Below are 13022 nucleotides of genomic sequence, written 5' to 3' on the forward strand. Positions count from 1 at the left end.
ACAACAATTATAACAAATCTTGGTCCAAACCTCTTTAAAAAAATGCATGGGGAAATAGGATTATTATTATAGCCTTCCCTCAATAAGTACTCACTAAGGCGATTATACCACATGCGCCCAGATTGTTTCAGTCTATTAAGGGATCTATTTAATTTGATTGAGTAATGTTATCAATAACATGAATTAGTTTCCTTTGGTAGTTTAAAACCTTTTTGGAGTTTCATGCAAATGTTATTATCAAGTGGGTCATATAAATAGGTTGTAACTACATCCATTAGGCATAAATCATATCCTCTTATTGCTAGACTAATCAAGAACCTAAAAGTAGTTGCATCCACCACAGGAGAGTCTGTCTCTTCATAATCAATACCAGGTCTTTGTGAAAAATCTTATGCAACCAAACACGCTTTATATCTCACAATTTCTCCTTTTTCATTTCTCCTTCTTACAAAAACTCATTTATATCCCACAGGTTTTACACCTTCAGGTGCATGAACTACATGTCTGAATACATTTCTCTTCGCAAGAGATTTTAACTCCGCCTCAATTGATTCTTTCCATTTTGGCCAATCATCTCTTTATCTTCATTATTCAATTGACATTATCTAACAACCTGTCTTTAGTGGTGTTAGAAAATCATGGTTTGGGACCACAGTTCTAGAGAGTGAGTTAATTTTATCATTTATTTAAAGCCTATTTACTCTTATGAAAGTTATATAAAATTTTGGTTGGGAAATTTTAACATTTAGATAATTAATTAAGGAAAAATAATTAAATAGTAAAATTTAGTTGTATTGGCTAAAGGAGTTAATTAGTTATGGAAATGAAATCATATGAACTTAAATGGAAATTAGACATATTTGGTTATGAGTGGATGGTTGTGACTTTGGTTTTAAGGAAATTTAATTAATTTTTAAAGGTTAGTTTAGTAATAAGACAAATAAGTGGAATTAAAATAAAAGAAAAAAAGAAACATCATTATCTTTCTTGAGCTTGGGACAGATTAGAGGGAGAAGACATTTTAGCTTGTTAAGGGGGGAGTTTCGGTTGATGAGACGCTTGCAAGTAAGGGTAATTGACCATCGTTTTTGTTAATTTTTGTATTTTCATGATAGTTGAAGCTTAACCCTTGTAACTTGTATTCCATTTTGTAGAATTGTGAAGAGTTTGTGAGTTTACCATGAATGAATTTAAGTGTTTTGCTGTTTGTGAATGAATTTATAGGTTTGAGGATGGTTTAAGATGGTTTTATAATGTAGTTGTGAGTCGATTTTGAAGGTAAGGGCTTAATTGATTCAATGTCTAAATTTCAAGGTTTTCTAGCTAATATCTAGTTATTTAGGGATTGTTTAGGGACTATAGAACACTCAGTACAAGCCTTTCAAATTCAATTTTTTTAAATTTAGAAGTTAAAAAAATTAAGGACTAATTTACAAAGAATGTAAAACTTTAGGGGTAATTGTAAAAAATTTCCTTAATCAATGAGTTGTAGAATTTTATGCTAATAAAATGTTTTTAGGTGTTTAACTGAATTGATTAAGATAAATTATTATAATTAGATCAAGAAACGAGCGGTTCTGTAGATATAAGCGGGAAGTAAAAAGCGGTTGAGTAGATGTTGTTGGATATTAGTTGTCACTGCACATGTAAGTTCGTACTAATATTCCTATGTTTATATTAATTTTTATTCTGTACCCATTTCATTATAATTAAATCTAATGTTAGTAGTATCTATTGAATGATTAGAAAATAAATTATAGTTGAATAGAATGAGCATGTGATGTGATATCTAGCAGGCCATAAGCCGGTGATTAATTAGTAGGCTATGAGCTGATGATTAATTAGCAGACTATGAGCCATTGGTTATTTAGCAATCCTTAAGCCGGTGATATTTAGCAAGATATGAGCCGATGATTATTTAGCAAGCCTTGAGCTGGTGGTTATTTAGCAGGCCATAAGCCGATGTTTATTTTAGTAGGCTTTAAGCCGATGAATTATTAGCAGGTACTATTATCGATGATACAGACTGTAATGATGGCTTGAGATCCTACATCTGTTGCGGATACTCTAAAGCTTATGTGAGCAACATCGTGAGTCGGTTGAAGTTAATTTGAAGGAATATTGTTCTTCTAATCATTTGAAGTGGGTTGATAACAAAATGATGAATTGTTTTATGATCATATATCATATGGTATCTTAAAGATGTAAATTTTCTAGTTCTAGATGTTTTGAAAAGCTAAAATGATGGTATATTAACAAGCATTGATAGTTTCATGTTTTGTGTGTTTTATAATCAAGAAAAAGGTACGTGATGTTTGCTTTACAAACTTATTAAGCTAATTGAAAGCTTACTTTGTTTGGTTGTATGTTTTTTGTAGGTTGTCGGACTTTTGATGTTGATTAGAAGTCGTTGGAGATCACACTATCTGACATCTTATTCGGTAGTTGTTTATTTATTTTGGCCCAGTTACAAATGGCATGTACATAGGATGACATTTTGTTAAGGTTGTGAAAGATTTGGTATTTTGATTGTAAATGTCTTTATGTGTAAAGTGGTTGAATGTTTTGTTAAAGTTGACCTTTTGTTAAGGTATGTTAATTGTCACTTTTGAAATGGTACTTAGTTGACAATGTTGTTGATTCATGGTACCTAATGGATGAAATGAATAAGCTTGGGAAATTTGTATACAAACCAATTTGGTATGTAATGTGATTTTGGTTGGTAATTTAATTGTGGTGTCACAGAGGGCACATTGGTTTGACACTTAAGTCGTGTGTTTTGTCATGTTTTGAACTTCTTTGAATGCATTTTAAGGTATAAAAATGTTTGGTTTGTTACGAAGAAATAGGTGGAAGTTGCCTTGATTTTTAAGTCATTTTTAGGTACACATGGCCTGGGACATGGGCTGCCACATGGTCGTGTGTCTTGTTATTCTCATTACAGGTTGGTTTACATGGGCACAGTGAGTTACACGGCCTGGGGACACAACCGTGTGACCCTAAAGAACACGAGCACAATTAGTTACATGGTTTAAGCACATGGGCATGTGGAGATAACCACACGGGCGTGTAGGGTAGCTACATGGCCATGTTTGGGGCCACACGGGCTGGCCTTATCCACATGGCCATGTGACCCCTGTTTTCACCTTTCACTTAAAAATTCATAGAAATTTCATTTTAATCCAGTTTTGGTCCTAGTTTGTTTTAAATGTTCTGTAAGCTCGATTTAGGTCTCAAATTGTTTGAAAAGCACATAAATGGCTGGTGATGAATTATTTTAATAATGCTTGTTTTAAATTATGAATTATATTAAAAATTTAAAACTGTAACACCTTATAGCTCAGAACTATAATTGAACTGGGTATAGGGTGTGACATTTAGTGGTATCAGAGCTACGATTTAGTTGATTCTAGGACTGAACGTAGCATTTATTGAGTCTAGAAATACATGCCATTTTATAACCTGTGATAGTGTGATGACTCTTGACCAGTTTAACTCATTTTTTGATATATTAAAGATGTCAACTGATTCCGATCGAATAGTATTCGAAAACATACAAAGTAATGTTCCAGCCATTAATCAAGGGGTTGCTCGTAACGTACGTTAGTTTCAGGAGCCTAGAGAAGTGGCTCTTAATGCTTTCTTTCATATGATGCAAGACATGTTTAATGTTTATATGTGAGCTAATCCTGCGACTCAACAACCTTCACCCCCTCGTTCTCCAATCCTTATTCAACCAAATACTCATAAAATTACTATTGATAAGATCTGTAAGTGCGGGGCTGAAGAGTTCCATAGTAATGTAAATGATAATTCGGTAAAAGCTGAATATTGGCTAGAGCATACACGAAGGGTTTTAGATGAAATGTTGTGTCATCCTGAGGATTGTCTGAGATGTGCAGCATCCCTGTTAAAAGAGGAAGCTTTTTACTGGTGGACAACCCTAATTGTGATTGTACCAAAGAACAAGTGAATTGAGAATTCTTCAAAGTTGAGTTTCGAAAGAAGTATGTCAGTAAGAGATATCTTGATATGAAGAAGAATGAGTTCCTTGAGTTAAAAAAAGGTAATAGATTAATAGTCAAGTATGAGCGTGAGTTTATTCAACTCAATAAGTATGCTCATGAGACCGTATCTTCTGAAGAAGAAATGTGTATTCATTTTGAAGACAGTTTAAACAATGAGATTAAGCTTTTAGTAGGTGCAATAGAAATTAGAGAATTTTTGGGTTTGTCTGACAGAGCTCAAAAAATGGAAGCGGTACACAATCATAAGTAATAGGGAGAGATGAAAGCTCATGACTTCCTTAAATGAAATTCAAATCAAACATTTTCTGCTCCTCCACATAAGAAAATGAAAGAATATTATGATCATTTTTCTAAACCATCCAAGTTTTCAAAAAGAGACCAATTGAGATAAAACAATACGAGATCATCGGTGCTTTCAGCAACTAGCGTGGGTAGCGTTTGAAATACAAACAAACCAAAATGTAGTCATTGTGGCTGAAATCATTTTGGTGAATGTAGATTGTGATTTGCAATGAAATACACTATTATTTACATTTTTTTACACATCACTTTAGCTTATTTAATAGTTAAATCAAAACATCTTAGTATATATTTAGGTTTTCATGTTTAAAGTAGTAATTTATGCTTTTTAGTAGTTTTTATTACATTCTATATATCTAAATAAGCTTACATGGTCTTTGTAATACCCATAACTTGTACCTGTCAACAGATTAGGGTTACAGTTTATTATTGTACAACTCAGAACATTTTATTATAGATAGCATTGTGATTTACAATAAAAAAAATTAACATAGATTCTTGAATAATTAAGTTTACGATAAATTATGCACCTATAGACCTTAAATCGAGCCTACGAGGCTCTAAAAATAATTTTAGAAACAATTAGAGATAATTCAAAAACTCAAGGAATTCAGGGAGAAAAATGTAAATTTTCCAAAACTATAGTAGGTATCGATACCCAATTGATACATATTTGGAAATCGATACCAAAGTTCAATTATGTTTTTTTTTTGTAAACAATAGGTATCAATAATTATTTAATGGTATCAATATTTATGAAACAATATCGATACTTAAGTAAAAATTGATACCGTTTTGGCATTATATTTATTTTTTTAAAACTGTTCATTTGGTCAAGTACCGATACCAATTGCCATAGTATCGATATTTTTCTTAGAAATGGTAAAATCTCAGCTTATCAATATTCAATTCGCATCAAACTTACCTGCTATAAAAGACATTAATAACACACATTTAAACACTTAATATCTAACTAATGTATCCTCATTGGCACCACAAGTTAATTACCAAATCATTAACATTCAAACCAAGTCCAACTTATTTCAACTCAAGCAATCAACAAATTATTACTTAGTTACTTCCATACCATTACATTTCACTACTCTTAGCACACATATAAGTTAACACTTACCTTTTGAAACATATAACCATCACTTGAACTTAAATAGACACCATCATAGCATGCATCAAAGTTTAAACTACAACCATGTATAAGCAAGCTATCTACACAAAATAGCTATTAAATCATCACTACACACAACTTAAACTCCTATTACATACCATATAAGTCAAGATGTTTATGAAGTCTACCAAAAGAGTTTCCAGATAGTGTGATTTCTTGAGTTGACGCGATCTTCCGGTTCCACAAAACGTAGTCTACAAAGAAAACAAGAACACAAGTAAGCTTATGTAAAGCTTAGTAAGTTCGTTGATAAAATGATATAACTTATCGAATTTAAACACAATAATTAAAATAATAGATTAATGAATAGAGTTCCAGTCACAAGAACTAATAATAATATTCTTGTCAATCAATGCCCGATGAACGATACACGGATACGAGTACATAATTCACCACCAAAGAACACGCCAAACATTCATATGAGCTATTCCAACCGATAACACGCCTCGACACCAATTTCCTAGCTTGTATGTGAACATCTGCCCCCGGTAATACGCCAAAAAAACACTGAAATATAACACGACAGTCCAAAACAAATGCAAGACTTCAATATATTTAGTAAACAAAAGATATACAAAGTCATCATCACATATCATATCAATCTCATATCGCACGCAAAATAACTTATTGGCATGCCAATCGTACTTTATCCTACGTTCATCGGCTCAAGAGATTTTAACGATATTCAATGCTATAATGATTTGTCATCCAAATCTCATATGCATACATAACAGTAATATCCAAGTTACAACAAATTAATTCATCCAAAAATGCAATTAAAAGTATTCGATTTAACAGCGAACTTACAAGACTAATTCGCAGTGACAATAAAGGTACAAAGACTATTCCACTATTTTCTCTTTTTTGCGGCTCTCAACGCGTTCTTGATCTAGAATAATAATTTCATTCAATTAATTATATCAAAAAAAAATAATTTCATGCAATTAAGTCATTTTTGATATTTTACAAATTTACCATCAACATTTCACTTTTATTCAATTTAGTCCCTAGGCCCTAAACATGTAAATTAACCATTTTTATTTTAAACCCACCTTGATTGAACCTCTTAGGGCGTCTCTATAGCTCCTTTTTTTATTATTTAACAAAAAATCCTTGTAATCAATTACCTTTAACAATTTAGTCCTTCAACATTAAAATCATCAAAAATTACTTTACAAAATAGTCCAATCTAACACCAAAGCTTAATAATCTTCCACAAAAATTCAAGAAGCAACTCAAATCTTCAATGGAAAAAGTTATAACGTTTGATAGTTGAATTGGTCCTTGGGTTAGCTAAATTAAGCTAATACGAGCTCAAAAACATAAAAATTACTAAAAACAGGCGAAATTTCACTTACCAAAAAGAGATTAAAGCTTGACCGAAGCTTTCACAACCCTAACAATGGCTACTCGAGTTTTCTTCCATGAAGAAGAAAAGAAAATTTTCATATTATCATCTAATTTCTTTAATTTTAACTATTTACTAAATTACCCATTTTATTACAACTTATAAAATTACCAAATCATGTCCATATATGTCCATAATATAAGTATATGGTTTAATTACCATCTAAGGAGGGTTTAATTGCACAATTGATCCTTTAATTATTTTAAATTAGTAGTTAATTAAACTTTATTTCAATTTAACCTTAAATTAATTAGGACTAAATGAGCAAATAGCCTAAAAGCTAGTGGATTAATCATATCCACCACCACTTGGACTTTTTGACCATGGTTTAATCATCATTTTAGTCCTTTTACTATTTAAATCTATAGCGATTAACTTTTAAATCTTTTACAATTTAATCCTTTTACCTTAATTAAGCAACCAATCGTCAAAATTATTGGACCAAACTTCAATTCACCTATAATACGACTCTGTAAATATTTAATAAAAATATTCACAAGTTAGGTTTATAGAAATAGGGTCTGGATACATCATTTTTCAAAACCACTTGACTTCCAGAACAACCGCTCATACTAACCATTAATTCAATTAGTTAAAATTCATCAAATCAAAATTCAATATAAAATTATTATTGAATCATATAATTTAAATACTAATTATACAAACTTACTCGTCGAATTTGTGGTTCTGAAACCACTGTTTCTTACACAACTAAAAAACGAGCTGTTACAGTCTTGTAGGATAAATCAGGAGCTAAAGATGCATATTCGGGTTGAAACTGATGTTTATGTTGCGACACCAAGATACTGATGTCTCAACATCGAAGACAGAAGCTAAAAATAAGTTCTGGAGTGAAACTACCTTGATGTCGTGACACGGCCCTTCGATGTCGTGACATCGGACTCTAATGTTGCAACACTGCAAGCCTGTGTTGCAATCAACCCCTATGCAACCCAAAAACTCCTGCACGTTTTAATTACATTTTGGAGGGAAATTAGGTGTATATGTACCAGTTGAACTCTAAAGACTTCAAGGATAATTTAAGCACTTTAATATTCTAAGTTTAACCTATATGAAGGCCATTTAATCAGTTTAAACAGACAATTTTAGGGTTTGATTCTTATGTTTTTCTTTCATTCTCAGTTTTTGCTGAGGTTATTTTATGTTAATGTAATCGGAAGATCCTATTCTGAAATGAGACTTTCGCGATGGGAGATTTTTCCGTAACCACACTTTTATTGATAAATCCATAAACATCTGTTTTCCTTATTCTCTTTTTTATATTTCTTTCTTAACATTGTTAGATGAATGTTTGTGTAAAGATTAGAGTCGGTTTATGCTTTCTACATATCTTGCATGTTTCAATTTGTTTAACTTAATTAATTGATTAAATAATAGAGTTTCTTAGCAGCTCAACTATTTGGGAGAGGAAGAACTTAGAACTTAGGCTTGACAACCTTAGGAAGTCATTTAGGTGGGAGTTAACCCAAAATTGGTATGCCCTCTCCGTGAACACATTAACCCTGAACCAGTCTGGACTGTAAGGTTGGGAGATAAATAGTTCTTGTTGACTCGTTATTCTAGTGGAAGATTGGAAGATCCTATTAGGGTATCGACTAGTTGATTGATTAGAACTCTATATCAATAATTAATTAGGTAAAATAATTGGATCTAGGCTAAAAGGAACTCGCGTAGTCAAAATAATGAATAAAGAAAGCCGATACATGATCCTAGAAGTATATTTAGGTTTAGTTAAATTTATTTAGTTTATTATTATTATCATATTACTTCTTGATTAACACTACTAATTTGTGACTAGAGTAGATTAGTAATTATATTTGGTAATTGGCTTAATAATAGTTTTCCCCGAATTGCATTTCCTTGGGTACAATTCTCGGAATACTTACACAGTGTTTTGTTGTAAACAAACTATATTACAACCTAACCCGTATGCTTGCGAACACCACCTCAAATCTATATCCTCAGTTGTAGTATTCACACTTTGGATGTTAGTACATCCGAAGGCAGTCAGATTGAAAGATGGATCCTGCTTTATTTGTGGATCTTCTGATTACAACAAAAGAGATTGCCCGAAGTGTAATGAATCAAACAAAAACTAGAATGCAAAAACTATAATTACAGCTCCCAAAGGTAGAAGGCTAGGAAATACTGATGTTGTGGGAGTCAGCAAAAGTGGGACCAAAGATACAGTTGCTTAATCTAAAGCTCGGGTTCCCGCTAGAGCTTATGCGATACATGCACGTGAGGAGGCCTCAGCCCCAGATGTTATTGCTAGTACCTTTTCTATCTTTGATGTTACTATGTATGCTATAGTTGACCCTGGATCGACACATCCATATATATGCATTACGTTAGCAACTGAAAAGAATTTACCAATTGAGTCCACCGACTATGTTGTTAAAGTAACGAATCCATTAGGCTAGAGTGTCGTAGTTGATATTTAGGGTTACAACTTTCCTACTGGTTTGATGTTACTACCGTTTAATGAATTTGACATTATTCTAAGAATGGATTGGTTGACTGTTCATGATGCTATTGTGAACTGTCAACAAAAACGAATTGATTTAAGATTTCAAAATGGTGAATTATTTTTAGTTGAATCTATGAAGTCTGATTGTGTTTCAAATATAATTTCAGCACAAAATTGGCTCAGAAAGGTTGTGATGCATTTTTAGCTTTTATTATGAATTCTAGAGTAATAAAAAAGAAAGTTGATCAAGTGCCAACTGTGTGCGAGTTTACAGACATTTTTTCTGAGAAGTTGTCGGGTTTAACACTAGAGCGAGAAGTTAAATTTGCTATTGAGTTAACGCCAATGACAACTCTGATTTCAATTGCTCTACATAGAATGGCCTCGACCGAACTAATAGAATTAAAAGCCCAATTACAAGAACTAAGAGATAGAGGTTTTATTCGTCCGAGTACTTCACTGTGGGGTGCACTTGTTTTGTTTGTGAAAAAGAAAGATGGGTCGATGAGGTTGTGTATAGATTATCGGCGATTAAACAAAGCCACAATAAAGAATAAATATTTGTTGCCCTGGATTGACGATTTATTTGATCAAACTGAAAATTGCCACGGTGTACCGAAATATGTTGATGTACCGAAAATAGCATTCAAAACTCGTTACGGACATTACATAGTTATGCCTTTCGAATTGACGAATGCTCCGTCAGCATTTATGGACTTTATGAATCAGGTTTTTCAGCCACATTTTGATAGCTTCATTGTTGTTTTTATTAATGCCATCTTGATTTATTCTAAAAATGAATTAGAGCATACCTAACATTTGAAGATTGTATTACAAATGATGCGTGAAAAACAATTGTACACCAAGTTTAGTAAATACGAGTTTTGGCTAAAAGAAGTTAGATTTCTTGGGCATATAATCTCAGCTGAAGGAATACAATTAGATCCAAGCAAAATCTCTGCTATTCTGAACTAGAAACCTTCACTAAATATTTATGAGATACGTAGCTTCTTAGGTTTAGACGGCTATTATCGATGGTTTGTTAAGAACTTCTCAATAATAGCGTTACCTATGATGGAGGAGCTATTATAAAAAGATGCTAGTTTTCTATAGTCTGGAAAGTGTCAGTAAAGTTTTGATCAGTTGAAAATTTTGTTGACAGAGGCACTAGTGTTGGCACATGTAACACCCCAAACCCGGCCTAGACATTATGGTCGAATCTGGCAATATCACATGGAAAGGGATTTGAAAACAAGATTGTTGAGTTTAAAAACCGTTACAGTAAGTTAGCTTTTATTTAATTAAAAAAAAACTAGTTGATTTGCTTTAAAACTTGTTTGTTAGTGGAAGCTTTTGTAACCAATTAATTTAGGGAAATCGTTTCTATTTACGAAAAACCTTAGTTTTTAAAAAAAACCGTGTTTTATGGAGTTGTAGTTTTAAAAAAATCCATAAAAATAGTATAAAGTCCCAAATTTAAATCCAACCAATCCATAGTCTAGAAGATACATCAAAAACCCCAAATAAGTAATAAATTATAGGCATTAACGGAAAACAGTCTAAAATTTATGTGTGGCCACCGTCGAGTCCTTTGCTGCATCGACCTATCAAGTTTGGAGATTACCTGTACAGATTAAACAGAGAAAGGGTGAGTTTTCGCAAACTCAGTGTGTAATTCCCACAGAAAACATGCATACATATAATCAACAGAATTCAGTTATATACAATCTGGGGCCCGTGCCTATCACAAAATCAGTTTGGGCTTTAGCACATTCAGATACAATTTCAGAAATACATTAGGGCCTTGGCCCATATCAAATACAGAATGCAGATACAGTAAATCAGAATCCTACCCACTAGCCTCTACACACCATCTCCGTCCAACCCAACACACCATGTGGAGATTAAATCAACCCACCCATCCCTACACACCATGCTGTACCGAAATGCGGCACATAATCAAAAGGTTGCAGCTGAGCTGCCAGATAACAGACTTAATAACCTTTCAGACACTTCCTCTAAATATCATCAACCCACCTCGATGCAATGCAACATACAAAATATGTCATGTCATTATGCAATTAATAGTACATACATTCAGATATCATAAGTCATGTTCGGTATAGAAATCAGACAGACTGATCACAATATAGGGGTCCAAGTAAAGCTTACCGACCCTACAGTAGGTCCACAGTCGACTTGGGCGACCCATGCAACCTTACAGAACTTTTCAAAAAAATGGGCTTACACTCCCATGTGGCCCGCTCGACCCAAATCGGCCTTGGCCACGTGATCCATTTTTAATGTAACCCCTGCTAGTTAATTATTCATATATGTTTTCACTATTTACTTATATGTTCCTTCAAAGCTATCTACTTGAGTCACTGTTACTAAATTATTTATATCCTGAGCTACAGAATTCTGAATTAAGATCTGCTTGATGTCTTTGAAACTAGACTCAAATACCTTTCTACCATAAAATTTTCAGCATTTTTGGTTTAGCCAATAAGTACAGTAAAATCTTCAAACTTATCCATATTCTTTTATTTGACAGCTTCGTTCGTTCTTTGCTAAAAATTAATTATCTCTTATACAAAATTTGGATGATGTTTCTATTTGTTTCTATTGAAAATAGACTCATTAATAATTTAAACATGTAAATTTTAACCCCTAATTTTTTTTTCTCCAATTTTTTTATGATTTTCCAAAGTCAGAACAGGGGAACCCGAATTCAATCTGACCTTGTCTCACAAAGTTTATTATACCTCACGATTTACAAGTCCATTACTTACACCATTTTTTCTATGAGAAACTAGACTCAATAAGCTTTAATTCATATTTTTTTTCATCCTCTAATTCTATTTCCACAATTTATGGTGATTTTTCAAAGCTAGCCTACTGCTGCTGTCCAAACAGAAAGCAATTTTGGCTTTTTGCCGAATCTTTTTTTTTTACGTTTCAGCTACACACCTGGTTTTGTTTTATGCTAAAATAGTTCCCGAGCACTCCAAAGCCTATAATCAAGACATTCAACATCAATTTAACGGATTTCCAGGTAAATTGACAACCAAGAACGAACCAAAACCCCACTTACTACCAACGATAACCCTCCATTTAACTATTGTTAAGACGAGAACACTGAATTCACTAGTCCGAGCCTCCCCCTACGCCCAAATCGCAGAGAAAAAACATTACCACTTTAGTTGTTAAGAGATTCATGATAGGAACGAAGAGAAACACTTACCGAAACCAATTGAACACTAACCGCTTGCGAAAATGAAGGAAAATAAATGGATTAGGGAAAAATCAAGAAGAAGAAAAAGAAGAGAAAGATGGTAAAACTCAGAGAATTTTGGCAAGAGGAGAGGGAGAAGAATAGACGGTAGAATTTTTTTGGAAAAGAGAGTCAAAATTCAGTTATGGGAAAAAAATCCCGATAACCCCCAAAATCCCTTAATCTTCTCCCCTAATTCCCACTACACATCCACTACTCAGAATCCCCCTATTACACAACTCTATCCCGAAATCTTAGGAAAAAAAATACCCTTGCCTGCATAGGGATTCAAACACAAAACCTCTACCATAGAACACACCATTTAACCACTAGATCAG

The sequence above is a fragment of the Gossypium hirsutum genome, chromosome D11 (genome assembly GCF_007990345.1).
Source record: "Gossypium hirsutum isolate 1008001.06 chromosome D11, Gossypium_hirsutum_v2.1, whole genome shotgun sequence".
Lineage (NCBI taxonomy): Eukaryota > Viridiplantae > Streptophyta > Magnoliopsida > Malvales > Malvaceae > Gossypium > Gossypium hirsutum.